This window comes from Hydra vulgaris, chromosome 11 (assembly GCF_038396675.1).
Source record: "Hydra vulgaris chromosome 11, alternate assembly HydraT2T_AEP".
In the NCBI taxonomy this organism is placed as follows: Eukaryota; Metazoa; Cnidaria; class Hydrozoa; order Anthoathecata; family Hydridae; genus Hydra; species Hydra vulgaris.
The window spans coordinates 27,924,974-27,942,696 of NC_088930.1; the positions used below are offsets into that span (position 1 = coordinate 27,924,974).

General features: G+C 28.5%; 1 long non-coding RNA gene across 1 annotated transcript; it reads left to right on the forward strand.

Moving 5' to 3' along the window:
• Positions 1-57: 57 nt before the first annotated feature.
• Positions 58-5,786, forward strand: LOC136087555 (uncharacterized). Its single transcript, XR_010641867.1, has 2 exons — positions 58-187; positions 5,685-5,786. It is a non-coding gene; the product is annotated as an uncharacterized LOC136087555 (long non-coding RNA).
• The last annotated feature ends 11,937 nt before the right edge of the window (positions 5,787-17,723 follow it).

Below are 17,723 nucleotides of genomic sequence, written 5' to 3' on the forward strand. Positions count from 1 at the left end.
AAAAAAAAAACTTTTTAAAAAAAACTAATTCGACATTTAAAAAAAACATTCGAATAAATCGACATTGCATTACGTTACGTTTACGCATTGCGTTACGACATTGCATTACGTTACGACATACGCATTGCGTTACGTTTATATTGTGTGAAAATATTTTATATCAATATAGAGAACGGCAAGCAAGTATGTAAGTACCACGAATAATGTTTATCTTTCTTTATAGAAATAAGATTAAGATTTGTGCAAATAGATGTATTATTAGGATAATGTAATAGTTATTTGAATTTAGATCTTGAGTAAATTATTTGCAAACAATTAACTGATGCAAGTTGAAATGTTGTCAAAAACCAATCTTGCATGCATGGGACACTGCAGTGTCCCACAAAGAAATGCAGGTCTGAAAGTCAAAGAATTCCCCATTTTCTTTATAAAAAAAAGAAAAAAATAGGATGGAGATGGGTTTCTGTAACTTTTTTTATGCTCCAAAACTTTTAACTTTAGATATAATAAGGTCCTTAAGACTTAAGGGACTTAATGACGAACTACATTGAGAAACAAAAGCAGGATATTTACAGAAACTTTTTAATTTTTAATTTGGAGTACCACAGTGTTATTGGGAATAAAGCCTCTGGGTCCAGTTTTCAAAGTAATATAATCTAAAGTAATGTTTAAATAAAATAATATGCTTTAAAATGCATATAGTTATACATATAACTCCTGATAGTTAACTATATGTATAACTAGTTATACATATAATTTGGTATTAAAACTTATTTTTTAAGGTTATGCTTGAACAAATTAGTACCAATTAATTCCAATTCAAGATTTAGTTAAAGTTTAAGTTAAAGTTCTTATTTATTCATTGTTTTTGTTAATTTTATATTTATTTGTTCAAATTTATCAGTTAGTACTATTTTTTACTACAATAAGAATGTTTATCATTGTTGAACGTGATTTTATTAGTGACTTAATTTTTTTTTTCAACATATTTTGACAACACCCTTTATATTTTAAATGATGACGGCTTTACTTTTCTATTGATGTTAAATTTATTACGTTTCAATAACTCAGATTGAATCTTAACTGAATTATTGTATGCTTTGTAGGGGTTTGTTGTATATCAAATGGTGTTGTAAATAAAGTAGAAATAATATATATATATATATATATATATATATATATATATATATATATATATATATATATATATATGTATATATATATATATATATATATATATATATATATATATATATATATATATATATGTATATATATATATATATATATATATATATATATATATATATATATATATATATATATATATATATAACATTAAAACAATAAAATTGATACAAAATTTCACTTTAAAACGAATACCATTAACATTGAGATGATAATAGCATTAGAAAACTAGTATTTATGTATTATTATTATACTATAAATAAATAGTTTTTTAATTCATTTTATAAAATAGAGACTGACAACTGATAATTAATGGAAATAAATACAAATTATAAAAATCATGTAAACTTTATTTATTATTTCTAAATACTAAATTAATGTTAGTCTACAAAGTTAAAATCAATTTAGAGCATTGTTATTAGTTCTTTTGCAATTTGCACTTCCACTTCTGTCTCTCAAATTTATAAAATAGGTGGTCAAAGCTTGCTCAATAGGTAGGTTCTCAGCATAACAATGCTTTTTTCTTACACTTTCTAAAGAGAAATATGGCAAATTGATTACTTATTTTACCTAAATCATAGGGTCATCTATGCATAATGATGTCAGATGATGACCCGTTTATTGAACACCTTCACCCTTTATCAAACTCAGTCAATTTTTTGCCATCTTCCATTGAAAATGGTGTCAGTTTTACCTCTAAAACCTGCTCATAGCTAGCATAAATTGTTTTACTTTTTTTTCAATTCAATTTTTTAATTGGCGTTATTTTGGTCTCAACATCCCCTCCCCATTGTCAATTATTGTTAAACTCACACTGCTCCTCTATCTACTGGCATCATTTATGGATGATCCCATAGCCTAAGTACTATATATATATATATATATATATATATATATATATATATATATATATATATATATATATATATATATATATATATATATATATATATATTATTTTTACTTTATTTACAACACCATTTGATATACAACAAACCCTTACATAGCTTACAATAATTCAGTGAAAATTCAATCTGAGTTATTGAAACGTAATAAATTTAACATCAATAGAAAAGTAAAGCTGTCATCATTTAAAATGTAAAGGGTGTTGTCAAAATATGTTGAAAGTAAAATTAAGTTACTAATAAAATCACATTCAACAATGATAAATATTCTTACTGTAATAAGAATTAGTACAAGTTAACAAATTTGAACAAATAAATATAAAATAGTGAAAAAACAATGAACAAATAAGAACTTGAACTAAATCTTGAATTTGAATTAATTGGTACTAATTTGTTCAAGCATAACCTTAAAAAATAAGTTTATATAATAAATTTTATGTATAACTAGTTATACATATAGTAAACTATCAGGAGTTTTATGTATAACTGCATGCATTTTAAAGCATTTTATTTAATTTATATATTACTTTAGATCATATTACTTTGAATACTGGACCCAGAGACTTTATTCCCAATTACACTGTGGTGCTCCAGATTAAAAATTGAAAAGTTTCTGTAAATATCCTGTTTTTGTTCCTCAATGTACTTCGTAAGTCCCTTAAGTTTTATGTACCTTATTATATATAAAGTTAAAAGTTTTGAAGCCTAAAAAAAGTTACAGAAACCTCCCTATCTCCCCCCAATTTTAATTTTTTTTTAATAAAGAAAGTTTGACTTTCAAACCTGCATTTCTTTGTGGGACACTGCAGTGTCCCATACATGCATGCTTGGTTTTTGACAACATTTGAACTTGCATCAGTCAATTGTTTGCAGAAAATATACTCAAGAACTATATTCAAATATCATTTGAACATGTTAGAGAATGTTCATATGATATTTGAACATCACAAATTTAATAATATTGTTGTGATATGTTATATAAATAATACCATAATAGATTATGATATGAAAATAAGATAGGATATGAAGGCAATGATCAAAGAATAAATTTTCTTATAGAAATTTAGATGTTTGTTTATTAGTTTCAGAAAATTATATTATGTGTGACCACGGCCTTCTATAATAACGGGCCTTGACATCGCGCAACAAAGTTGTTAAACTGAAGGCCAATTCCTAATACTGTGTTTACATTTTCATCTTTTAACATTAGACAAAAGTTTGTGTTCACGCTTTTTTAATAAATCTTTAAAATTTGATTGGTTTATAAATTAGATAGCGCAACTTCAAGACGATAACGTTGTAAGGTTCAAGGCGTTACATCGTAAGGTAATAATATTGTCAAACTAACGGTAAGTTTTTTTAATAATTAAAATGCCTTTAAAATGCTTTGTATCTCTTTGCAAGTCGAACTATCTCAACTACAACAAAAATATTAATTTATACAACTACAATATCAGTTACAACTACAACAAAAATATCAATACTCAACTACAACAAAAATATCAATTTATATATTCCCGAAGAATCTAGAGGAGAGAAAAAGATGTAGTGAAGTTATCCCAAGAACTGGTTTTATTGTTACAGACTATACAGCAGCATGTCAACTTCATTGGCCAAATGAAGCACCTTTTAAAAGCAAATATGGGAAGCAACGACCTTTAAACCCACCATCTGTTTTTAAAAATATTCCACCTAGTTGTTTAGCCACATCAGCAAGTAAAGTTAGAAAAACTGTAACTTCAAGCAGTTTTCGAAGCATTTTACCAAATGAGTTAAATGGTTTTCTAAAAGAGGATGAACTTATATTTGACGATATTCAATCTTTGTTAAGTGATAATAACGATGTTATTGTTTTCCAGCTTAATAAAAAAAGTTTACGCATACAATCAAAAATTTAAAAACTTGGTGTTCTATTATTTATTTTAGTAATTTTCAATGATTATTCATTTGTAGCTAACCATAATGGCACAACTTGTAATATTTCATCTTTAGCTGTAAACAAATTAAAGTTAATAAAAACAAAATCAGCTTTATTTGAAGCAGTTTGATTTTTAAAAAATAAAGAAAGTTCGCTTCAGTCAAATATTCTATTCGAACACCTTAATGCTATGAGACAAGTTAATGTTGGTGAAGTTTTTATATTTTGCTATGTGATGAAGTTTATATGATTGTTTGTGTATTGACTACAAGTTGCCAAGTATAAGGACTTTAACACGATTGACTTCAAAAATAAGCTTAATTGAGGACCTAAGTTTCATAAATAGTATTTTTATGAATTTAAATCCATTGAAAAGAACTTCCATACTACTAATTGATGAGGTCTATGTCAAAGCGTCATTACTTTACCAAAGAGGTGCTTTGTTTGGTCAAGCAGTAAACTACCCTGAAAAATTAGCTAAAACAATTTTATCATTTATGATTAAATGTCTTTTTGGAGATCCAGAATTTATATGTAGAGCTCAACCTGTTGCAAATCTTTCCTCTGAATTTCAGTTTGCTCAATGTCAACAAATTGTTGATACGATAAACAATATTGAAAATAGTAAGACACTGGTAATAATTACTGATGGTAACCATGTTAATCAAAGATTTATTGGAATGTTTAAAACAGTTGATAGTAAACCATGGTTAACAACATCAGGTATATATTTATTGTATGATTATGTGCATCTCTTAAAATCTATACGAAACAATTGGTTGACAGAAAAGACTGACAAACTTCAATTTTTGAACAATAAAGAACTGGCTTTGGCTAAGTGGAGTGATTTAGAAACTTTATATAAAACTGAGTGCAATAGCCTTTTAAACTCTCTAAACTTACAGCTAAATCAGTTTATATAAAACCAATAGAGAGACAATCTGTAAAGTTTTGTTTGTCTATGAGTATATTCTGATATTCTGCTAAAGAATTACTAACTAATTACCACTCCCAAAATACTAAAGCTATCATAATTTATGTGAAAATTAGTTTTGTAATTTATTATGCTATTTACTTGTTATGTTTTTTATTTTCTCATTAGCCTATGTCTCTCAATATGTTTGGATTTGTAAATATTTACCCTGTTGAGATATATTGATAAAACTTTTTTTTTGCTTGAATCAACTTTTGTTGGTGTTTTTTATTGTTGGTGATTTTTATTGTTACCATTTTTAGCAAAAAAAATTAAAAATACAGTTATCTTTCTAATATATAGATATATACTTTGTTATGGTTCTGCTTGTTATTGATACTATTTAATATTACATAAATATTCTTAATGAAATTTGAAATATGAAAAATATAATTATCTTTTAACAATTTTTTCGTTTTCTTTTTATATTTCCGTCTTTACTAGAGATTATTATTAGAAAACATAGACTGCCATTACACCCTACCTAATATAAAAATATATCAATATAAGTAAAAGTGAAAGTTTAATCGGCCTTCAGTTTTTACGGCATTTTGCGCGATGTCAAGGCCTGTTATTATAGAAGGCCGTGTGTGTGACGAAAAAGTAAAGATACTTTTGCATCATTGAAAAAGTAGGTTTTTACTTTTTTGTTTTTGTTTTTTTGTTTAACTACTTATCCTAATTGATCACTTTTTTTCAGGGTTCTCCTCATGGGTTCAAGCTCATTATGCATAATGTGTTCAATTACCCATAATACGTTATTCATTGTAAGTAATAAATTAGGAAATAATTAATTGTGAAATATTGTAGTCATTAATGACTTCAACCTGGCTAATAATTAAAATTGCTCGACTAATAAGGTTCCTTATTAAAATTGCTCTCTCTCTTTCTCTCTCTCTCTCTCTCTCTCTCTCTCTCTCTCTCTCTCTCTCTCTCTCTCTCTCTCTCTCTCTCTCTCTCTCTCTCTCTCTCTCTCTCTCTCTCTCTCTCTCTCTCTCTCTCTCTCTCTCTCTCTCTCTCTCTCTCTCTCTCTCTCTCTCTCTCTCTCTCTCTCTCTCTGTGTTTGAAGAAAGTTAGAAGATACTAAAAACCTTGGTAAAAAAATTGGTATTATGCAAGCCGAAGCGATTTAATAAATTCAATCGACAAAAAACGGCGTGTAAATCGCAAAAGAAAAAATAATATTTTTAATATTCATTTTGGATGTATTGATTAATAGCATTTATTTTAAAATAAATTCATTTTGCAACACGTTTTTTAATTTTATAAAATTTTGTCATAATAGTTAAAGGTAAATCCCACATACGTTATAGGTGGAAAACATCACATGTAAAAGATCAAAAATGCTACACATTTTGAATACCAATGTCGATGAGTTTCGCAAATACCAGATTAAGTTAAGCCTCTCTGAAAGCTTCGATGATTAATTTTAAATTACTATTTAAGTAATTTTTAAATTAAAAGAATTTTAAAAATTATCATAAAAGCATTCGGACTTTCATTTGTCTAGTATTGACTACTTTTATACCATTTGGATTAAAATATGTGGCATTTAAGATCTATAACATGTAGTATTTTCCACCTATATCCCATGTAGGGTTTACTATATGAAACCCACATGGGACAAAGTAATAATCCCCATATGGTAAAAACCCACGCGTATCCCATATGGGATTTACCATATGGAATCCATGTGGGATTTACCATATGAAACCCACATGGGACAAAATAATAATCCCCACATAGGTAACATATGGAAAAAATCCACGCGTATCCCATGTGCGCTTTTTCACTGGGTAAGGGAGTGAGCCACGTTAAAATAAAATTAAAGTCTGTCTTACTTTTCTTTGTTAGTTTCATTAAAAGTGCATAAGTTGCACTCACTTGTGCATAAGTTGCACCTACTTACGCATAAGTTGCACACACTTGCGTAAGTTGCACATTTGAGGCTGCGGAAAAACGCCACCTTCCAACATAAACTAATAAAGTTTTAAAGTTTATTCTAAAACTTTAAACTACTTTAAAGTTTTTTTTAAATCTTAATTTATTTTATATAATTCTTGCTTATTAATCTTGAGATTTATATAAATCTCAACCAAGCCTCTTTTGCGCCCCTTTCAGGTTGGCGCCCATGGCACGTGCCCTGCCTGCCCTACCCTAGATACGCCACTGTGCAAAAATATTTTATTATGCTGCAAATAATTTGGTTTATTTTGCCGTTTAAAAATGTTTACAACGCACAAAAATATATAAAAAAGTATACAAATGACTATAGCAAGCAAAAGGGATAAGATAACCCTTATCGCCGATACTCATTAGAAACGCCTCTAAATATCCGTATCATATAAGAACCAACAATTAAAAAAATGAAAATTGTATGTCCGTAGTAAAAAGCGAGTTAAAGAACTGATCAACGCTCTAGAGATCACGGACGGAACTGCAACAGTTAAAAAGGAAATCACCTGTCATTCTCTAAACAATTAATTCGAACCGGCGTCTGCCGCAAATCAAACACATAGGATGTCTGCATTCACTAATAATACCAAGGAAAATTTTAAAGCAAAAGACATAGCTTTTAAAGATGCCGAGTCAAGAATACGCCATATAACAGAAAATCAATGGAAGCAGATAGCATCCATTTATGGGTCTTAAGCAAATGTTCTGCAACTTTCTCTATTTCAGTTACACTCATTTTTAAACGTTTTTAAAATTTGGAAAAAATCCAATATTACACCAATCTTCAAACAAGGCAGTAGACTTTAAGCTAACAACTACAGACCAGTTTCTTTCATGTTTGTGTGACATTTGCGACAACACATAAACTAATCGACAAAGAACAACACGGGTTTGTAAGACAAAATAGCTGTGTGACATTTGCGACAACACATAAACTAATCGACAAAGAACAACACGGGTTTGTAAGACAAAATAGCTGTGTGACATTTGCGACAACACATAAACTAATCGACAAAGAACAACACGGGTTTGTAAGACAAAATAGCTGTGTATTGAAACTTCTTGAATTGTATAATATACTTACGGAAAATATCCATCTCGTCTACGTAGTAGACGTGGTACACACTGGTTTTGCCAAAGCCTTTGACAAGGTGTCACATAAACATTTCTTACACAAACTACAAGCATACGACATCAGAGGCAGTTTAATACTCTGGATAGAGGAATCGAGCGCCAAGAAAGAGTATTCATTGAAAAACACACTTTGGAATAAAAATATGTTCAGTTAGGGGTGCCACAGACAGGGTGCTATGTCCTCTACCGTTTATCTTCTTCATCAACAACTTCTCGGATAAAATTTTTCACTATTAAAATTATAGTCATCATCAAGTCGAATCTCAACGCGTATACTCTACAAGCAGATATTGACGCTGCAGTCGACTGGTCCCATGAATGGCAAATACATTTTAACACTGAAAATTGTAAAGTAATGCATGTTGAACTCACAAGTCCAAGCATGAGTACTCAATGGTGAATGTTGATGACACTCGTAGTTAACTTGAGGTAACTACCACAGAACAAGATCTGGGAATTCTTGTATTGGATAACCTAATCGTTCGAGCTCAAATAGAAACTGCCACCTCAACCGCAAACAATATGCTTAGCCGGCTTAATAAGGCTTTCCGCAGTCGTGATTTTAACTATGACGCACTCTCTACTTAACATACATCCGCCCTCTTCAAGAATTTGCCATACAATCATGGTCACTTTTTTTAAAGGGTGACATTTCAATCCGCGAAAAAGTACAGAAACGAGCGACAAAAATTATTGCGGCAATCAAACATTTATTGTACGAGAAGAAACTTCTACGGCTCGGGATTACCACCCTAGAATAAAAGCGAAGACGCGGAGACTTGATTTTACTGAATAAAGTATTAAGCATTATAAAAAAAAAAGATTTTTGTATGCCTCAGAAAAAGCCATCGCAAGTAAAATACGCACTAGGAAGACGATAGGCAAACACAGAGACAATCTGTAAAAAACAGCACAGTACTAGAACATTTCTTCACAAATCGTGTCGTCACTCATTGGAACTCTTTATCGCAAAAAGTTATAGATGCGCCTACAGTTAACTCCTTCAAGAGCTCAATTGCTTAGACAATCTGCTACTTCGTTTGCAGCGAAAACTTGTTAGGAAAGAAAATCCTTGTGTTGCTTCTTTTCATCAATGATTTTGTAATTGTTAACTATAAAAAATAAATACTAATTCATAATAATAAAAAGGACAAATTCCCGTTTTGGGTTTTATACAGATCGTAGTTCAAAATTAAAGTAAATAAAATTTAATTTGCAATATAAGAAATATTGAAGTATTATAAATAACTTAAATATTAGATTAAAAAATTTAAATATAGGATAAAAGTTGTTTAAATTAAACAACTATAAAACAATAATAGTTATGCAGGTAACTTTAATAATAAATATTTAAGTGAAAGTCCGATAAAAACATTAGTGGCGTCCCAAAGAGAATGGCATGTCTGCGTGTGTGTGTGTGTGTGGGGGGGGGGTTGAAATATGACTTTTTGCCGACTAGGTTTACATTTTATTAGAAAAAGACTTCGTTTTTAAATATTTGCCGACTGAAAGTCTTCATTTGCCGACAAGGTAGATATAGGCGATATTTGCCGACAGGTGTTTTATAGTCGGGGGGTTAGATACCCCTACGTCCCCTCCCCCCTAAGGGCGGCCCTGAAAGACATTGAAACTCCTAATATTATTTGATCTTATTCTTTTTGTTAAACGATTTAGATTTTAAAGTTTATGATGCTGATTAATTTAATAACTTCTAAATTAGACAAAATTCACTACAGTAGAATTCCGTTAACTTGTACCCTGGTTGATGTCAGCGCAGAGACAATGAAACAAATTAACAACAAAAAAAAACCTATAAAAAGAAACCAAAGTTTAAAGAAAAAAACATTCGAAAATAGAAAAGTAATTAAAAAGAATTAAAATAAAATATAAAAACTGCTCCTGTTTTTTAAATTTTTTTATTCTTGTGTATTGTTCATTGGGCATTGTATAGTTCATTTTGTTATGTTTTAGTGCATTGTTTGCATCGGTATGAATTTTTTAATTTATGTTGTTTGAGTGTAGGAACGCGCGCGTGTGTATATACATGTATTAAATACACATATACTTATTAAATATATTTAATAAATACACACATATTTGCAAATAAATACTATTTATGTGCAAGTATGTGCGGATCTATGCATGAGAGTAACTATGTATATATATCTTTAAATTTAGTTTGTGTATGCATTAGGGTGGAGCGATTTTAAAAATTTTTGAAATTTGATTTGCCTGAGCAGCAAATCAATATCTTTTGGTGAAAAAAGAACCTTACTCTTTTTTTTTTTAGTTTAGACGAGTTCTTGAGGTTCCTCTTTGGATTCTAAATTTTTGATGGGTCCTAATATTGTCTAAATTTTTTTTTTCTAAACTATATCAACTTGATACTTAAAAGAAGCAAAATAATATGCTGATTTTGAAAATAATATTTGTTTTTATTAAAAAATGAAAATTAAAAAAGTAGAGTTGTTTTTTTCATTAAAAACCCCCGTCCTCAACATAACGGGGGTTTTAAGGTATATTTTTGCAAGTATTTTTTTCAATAAAAAATTTTTTTAATAAAATTATTATTTATGAAACAAGCATTCTTTTCTGCTTTTTTTGAGTCCAACGTTGATATGGTTTAGAAAAAAAAAATTCAAAAATATTAGGACCTGTCAAGAATTTAAATTCCAAAGAGGACCCTCAAGATCTCATCAAAATCAAAAAATATTTTTTTACTTTTATCTTATAATTAATAGACATTGATTCGTGTCTCAGTAATATTGGTTTTTAAACTCTTTTCTTTTTGCTATGAAAATCGCTCCACCCTAGTATGCATGTCACAATATTAAACTTTCTCATTTTTTTAATTCCTTTTTTGTTTTTCTTTATTTTATCTTTAATTTTTATCATATTTTTGTTATGCTTTTTGTTATAGTATTTCTTTATATTGTTATATTGTTATGGTATTTCTTTTAATTTTAAATATTTATTGTAGCTACATTTATTATTATTTTTAACTTTAGTATTATTATTCCTATTTTATTATTTTCACTTTAAATAACTGTTTTATGTCCTTGTTAGTTGTTACGTTTCATTAGTCAAATGTTTATAACTAACTTATATGTATATTTAGCTATCGTGTTTATAAAAACAAGTGGCTTATTATTTTAATTATTCTTGTTATTATAATTACTATTATAATTGTTATTGTTGTTTTTTTTTCTAATGTTATTGTAGTTCTAATGTTTATTATTATAAATAATTTTTTTATTATTAAAATTGCTATTCTTATAATTATTACTAATTATATATATATATAAAGATCTATATTTTTGGTGTTTACTTAAGATTAGTAGAATTACTATTTGTAAATATCCATGAAATTATTTTTCAAAACATATATGATTGATTGATTGATAAGTCGAACTTTTATTAAGTCGGATGGATTTTCAATTCCCTTGAACATTCTATATCATCTTACTATAAAATCATCTGCTTTAGTCGTACCTTGGTTTAGTCGAACCATTCGCTAACTCGTACTTTTTTTTTTTTGGGGTCCCTTTGGAAAAAAACTTCGCTTAACTAGGATTTTTATTTTGAATTGCACATAAGTGCATATAATAACAAAACTTTCAATACTTCAATAAAATTTCCAAACTTTGAATGCTCGATAATAAAATACCCTTGCATCGAATATAATTAAACATAACTAAACATTTTGTTAATGAGTATTATATTAAAAATTTAAAAACATCAATTAATATTCAAAACTTAGAGCGGTTGAAAAATAAATACCTTTGCGTCAAATATAATTTAACAAACTAAACATGTTCACTGATATCCTCAATTAAATTTTATTTAATAAGAATGTTAAAGGTTGCTAAAAGAAAGCTAACAAGTAGAACTATAACAGAAAAAAAACATAATACTAAGAAAGTTCGACAAAAGAGAATCATCTGAATCTATGGCATTTCAAAGTAAACCTTGTCTGAATGGTCAAAAGAAAAATATATGTATATATGTATATATGTATATATATATATATATATATATATATATATATATATATATATATATATATATATATATATATATATATATATATATATACACTTGATGAGTTTTTTTGTTGTTGTTTTCTTTTATTTTTTTATACTTTTTTTTTTTTTTGTATTCCTTATAATATGTAAAATATGTATTATTTAATTAATGTAGAAGAGATATATCTATTACTTTCTTATTTAATTTTATTACTAACTTTTATTGTTTATCTTTCAATTACTTTACTTTTAGCTATTTCGGTTACAATTTTTTTCATTTTACGATTTCTTTACTTTTGAATATTTTTGGTGACTTGGTTGTTATTATCTATCAGCTTGACTGGCAGAAAAATATGTATATCGAAAAGTACCAAACAAGCATCAGATTGAAATGATGGTAGAAGTTTAACCGTTCGTTAACCTTAAACTTTTAAGGTTAGCGAATGTGTGTATTGCAAGGCAGTTTTATTGAAATTAAAGTATTTGGTAATATAAAACGTATTACTAAAATGACTGCGTATTTATAGTTTAAAATATCCCACATTCCATTTTATATCATTCATGCGACTTTTTTAGTTATGCAAATATCACTCCGCTTCCCCTTTTTCTTCCTGACTTCTTGCATTTGCCTCCCAAAAGTTTCTGAGTTAAAATCTTGCGTTTATTAAAGTATTGGTTATTTATAAAAAATAGAAATAAATGTTAAAAACAAACAAAATGAACCAAAAGTAGCATAAAAAAAGGCAATGGCAAAGCATCGGCTAAACGCCGTTCGAAAAACGGCTGCCATGCGTGGACCATGCCTTGAACGGTGAGCAAGACTTGAATTAGACCATGCTTGTTGGCCGATGGTGGGCTAGTAATAACGCCAATTGTGAGCCAAGCATCGCAAGTTTACTGGGTAGATATGTTTATTTTGAACACGTTTTATGCATTAAGTTTACGTAGAAATGGCTCACAAGGCACAGTTCTTGTTGCTCCAAATGTGATTTTGCAAAATTGTTTTTGTTTAGAATAAACTTTTTTTTTAACTAAGAATAACTCGTGCTTGCTCAAGCAATATTTCCGTAAATTAAATAACTATTTATAAATGAAAAATATAAACTTTTTAAAGACCTTATATCTAAAAATGGTTTTGCTCTATCATTGCAACATTTATTAATAGTTTCCTTTCAAGAGTGCTTATATGATTCCTCCATTATAAATTTTTATCTAAAATAACATCTAAAAAGTTTACAGATGTTTGTCTAGTAATATTTATAGCATTTATTTTAGGATTGGATAATTTTGAAGGAAGATTTCCTGTTTTAGTTAATTTGTGAAATAAAATAAATTTAGTTAACGTTAAGTTAGAGTCTATTACAGATAAATCATTCGTTTACTTTGTTTCTTCATTAACTACTTTAATATCCCTATGAAATATTGAGTTGCTTTGTTTAAAATATAGTTATTAGTTTCTGTCTAGTAATACAAAATAAACATGTAAGAGTTGCTGATTGGATCTTGGTATTAATTTTACTTTGGGTTAAGTTGTTTAAAAAGGGTTAAGTTTTATTTGCAGCTAGAGAAAGACTTCCAACAACACGTCAGCAAACTTTCATAAGTCCTTGCTGTTTTCTAAAAACCACTGAAGAAACATTTTGATATAACTGCATCATTGATAGTTCCAAAAATGGTCATGATTTACAATACAATTAGTAAACCCTTATGACTAAATGCCGTGGTCAAAGTGTGTGCCATTATTACCAAGAATTTTAAAAAGAAATTTTTGGATTCCATGAAAAACTAATATTAATTAAAATATTAAAAAAAACGGGCATCACGTTTTTAGGGTTTTCCCCGGGCATCACGTTTATGGGGCATTATCAGATGACAAAAAAAAATTATCAGTATGCCAAATAAAAAATTGAAAACATCCAATAAAAAAAAATTGTTTACTTTGTTATCTTCATCCATCAGATTACAGAGAGATTTCAAGCTCTGAAACAGCAATGTAGATTACTTTCCTTCATCTGTCTACGTCTACGCCTGACAAAATTAAGTTAATTATTTTTAATAATATACCCCGGGCATCATGAATTTTCTGTGCGCCCCTACTGAAGTTGACATAGTTGTACAATCAATACATGAAAATTTAGTTTTTTTTAGTTTAAATATTTAAATTGATTTTTTATATATAAAATAATGGTTTGCTGCACCACTTTTAATGTTCTGATGGGCCGAATAAATGATGTTGAGCTTTTATTAAAAACATAAAAAAATGCAGAAGGAATAGAGTGAAGATGATGATAAACGGTCTAGATGAAATTAAACATTACGCTTTTTTCAGATTTACCTGTAGCTCTACCCTTTTAAATGTCATTAATCAGTTTAATTAATGATAAACTTAAAGTATTCTTTGTGCTGGTGGATCTATATAAAATTAAAAAATGAATAATTCAAAAAATTAGTTTATTGAACATAAAATGTTTGATACAATCACCTCATATTCAAACAACAAAGTAAGTTCAAAATATTTGATAACAAGATAAATATGATGCTTAGGAATGAATCCAAAATAGTTGAATCTTGGACTTCTCATTTATTTTTTTATCTTGAATCACAAAAAATTTATTAATTATTTGTTGTCAAAACGTCAAGTTTGTTAGTTTTTTGTATAGTTTTATATTTTTAAGATACCCTATTCTAAAAAAGTTTCATCGGTATTATAATTTAAAAAAAATTGTTTTTATGCTATATTTATTTAATTTTTAGGATATATTTTATTTGATTTTAAATAGTATTTATTAATTTGAACTTTTTATCAATTGTTATTGGCTTTTTAAATGTTAAATTAAATTGTTATTGGCTTTATAAATGTTATTTTAAATTGGTTGTTCTAGTGCATTTTTTGGCAGCAACTCTGAACAGTGAAGCAAAGAACAAAAAAATTAAGTAAAATTGTGTATGAAATACTGTAGAATATATATATATATATATATATATATATATATATATATATATATATATATATATATATATATATCATATATATATATATATATATATATATATATATACATATATGTATATATATATATATATATATATATGTATATATATATATATATATATATATATATATGTATATATATATGTATGTATATATATATATATATATATATATATATATATATATATATATATATATATATATATATATATATATATATATATATATATATATATATATATATATTATATATATATATATATATATATATATATATATATATATATATACATATCGCAACGGGCATTTATTTCTAAAACTTACATACTGTGAAAAAATATGTGAACAGTATGAAAAAACTGTAATATTTCGATATCTTTTATCCTGGAAATATTGCTGAAAGTATCTGTTGTACTTCAATTGTTACAAATACTGTAGGATTTACATTAGCTACACCAAAAAAAGTAAATAGACAAAATTTACGTCATCTTTTCTATTTCCGTTGTGAACAACAATCTAAGTTGTAAACAAAATTTTTTTTACCGAATTATTAGATACTGTATTTACATATAAATGAGTCGATGTGGGCCTGAATATACGTCTAGGAAGCGTGCATACATCATTGCTTTGCATAAAGAAGGTCTTAGCATCCGTGAAATAGCTGCAAAGGGTCATGGGAAGAAGAGTGGTATAGCAAACGTGATTAAACATTTTGCTTATACTGGCCAAATCACACCGAAGTAGCGACCTGGACATCCCAGAATAAGTTTTCGTTGCGCTGATTGTGTTCTATCTCGCCTTTGCAACTCTGGGTCGATTCAAGGGCTTGACTAAACTGTTCAGTAATTTGTTTGAAGCAACAGGAACAAAAGCCTGCTCAGTACAGTACGAAAACGGTTGATCGCAGGTGGCCTGAAATCGTATTGTCCAGCAAAGAAACCAATGCTGACCAAGTTTCAGAGGAAAAGACGTCTGGATTTTGCAAGAGCACACAAGCGCTGGACTGTGGATCACTGGAAAAAGGTGCATAATGTACAGTATTAATATGCAATTATTAGACACGGCTAATTGAGTACGTTGTGAATATCTTTGTCCATGCGCCATTTTTAAATGTTATTTATATTTTTACTCTCCACTTTGTTATTACTGCATTACTGTACAGTATTATGACTGTAATATTTAGGTTGACAATAATTTATTTGTTTTTTTGCACTGACTTTTGTACAACATGTGCTTCTTATGCATTTGGCAGCAGGTCATCTTTTCCGATGAAAGCACATTCAGCATCCAGGCTAACAAGATTCATGTCAGACGTTGAGCTAACGAGAGACTGCTTCCAAGTTGCATTGCTCTAACTGTTAAACACCCCGAAACCGTAATGATTTGGGGTTGTTTTCATTCTATGGACCAGGGTGTCTAAACGTGGTTCCTAAGGGCACCATGGTCAACTCAGAAAAGGTATTTGGAAATATTGAATACACGCATGCTGCCTAGTGCATCAGCTCTGTATCCAATTGGTGGCTTCATATTTCAATACAACGGTGCTCCTTGTCATTTCTCAAATGTGGTAAAAGCCTGGCTTCAACAACACAGAGTGGCTCAGATGCATGATTGGCCAGGCCAGTCACCATACATAAACTCAATCGAAAATTTGTAGTGTATCTTGAAAAGGAATATCAGCAACACCAAGCCACAGGCAGAGTCACTCTGATAGAGGCAATAATACGTGCATGGCATCACACAGTCAACTTGGAGAAATTGCACACTTTGGTTGAAAGCATGCCTTGACGTATCGTTGGTGTAATAGCTGCAAAGGGTTATGCAACCATATACTAATTTCGGACATGCTACGATAGCTACAGCCCATTGTATGTGAAAAAATTCTTAATCAAGCACTCTTTAAGATTAATTTGAAACTGTGAACAGTACAATCAAGTAATGGAAAATGTTAAATGTCATTTATAATTTAAAAGACTGTGATTTGAACTAGTTTTATGTAAAAAAACAAAAACAAGTTTTTTGATGCTGTCCACATACTTTTTCACAGATATCAAACAAATATCTTTTCATAACAAGTTTTCACTCTGTTGACTAAGGTTAAGGTAGAGCTGCTTTTTTTTAAGCATCTATAGTTTTACACTTGTGTAGTTTAGACAATTTCCACAATGTCTATTTGTTACTTAAATATGACATTATGGAAGAGTTAAAACAGTTTTTTATGACTCTATTTCTTGCTGAAGATAAATTGTTTTGCAGATAGTGAATATTTCATTATAATATTACTAGAAAGACTACAATTTAAAGCAACGAGTTCCTTCTACTTTTAAGCGACGAACTTTTAGAGACGAGCTGCTTCAACCTCCACATTTAAATTGGGTGTCTTAGATCAGAATTTTTTTTATTATATGTCTTTTTATTAGAAGTGCATTCACCGCAGTTAAGGACCCTCAAACTATTAAATTACGATAGCCTTAAATTAAGCAAAATTCATCTTTAATGCGCTTATAAAATTGCCAAATATTTATTGAAAAGTGTAATTATTTAAAAGTGTTTAAAAGGTAAATCCTTGAGCATGTTTTTTTCCAGTAAAGATATTTATTTATTGGTAAACACATAATTACTTTTAGAAACC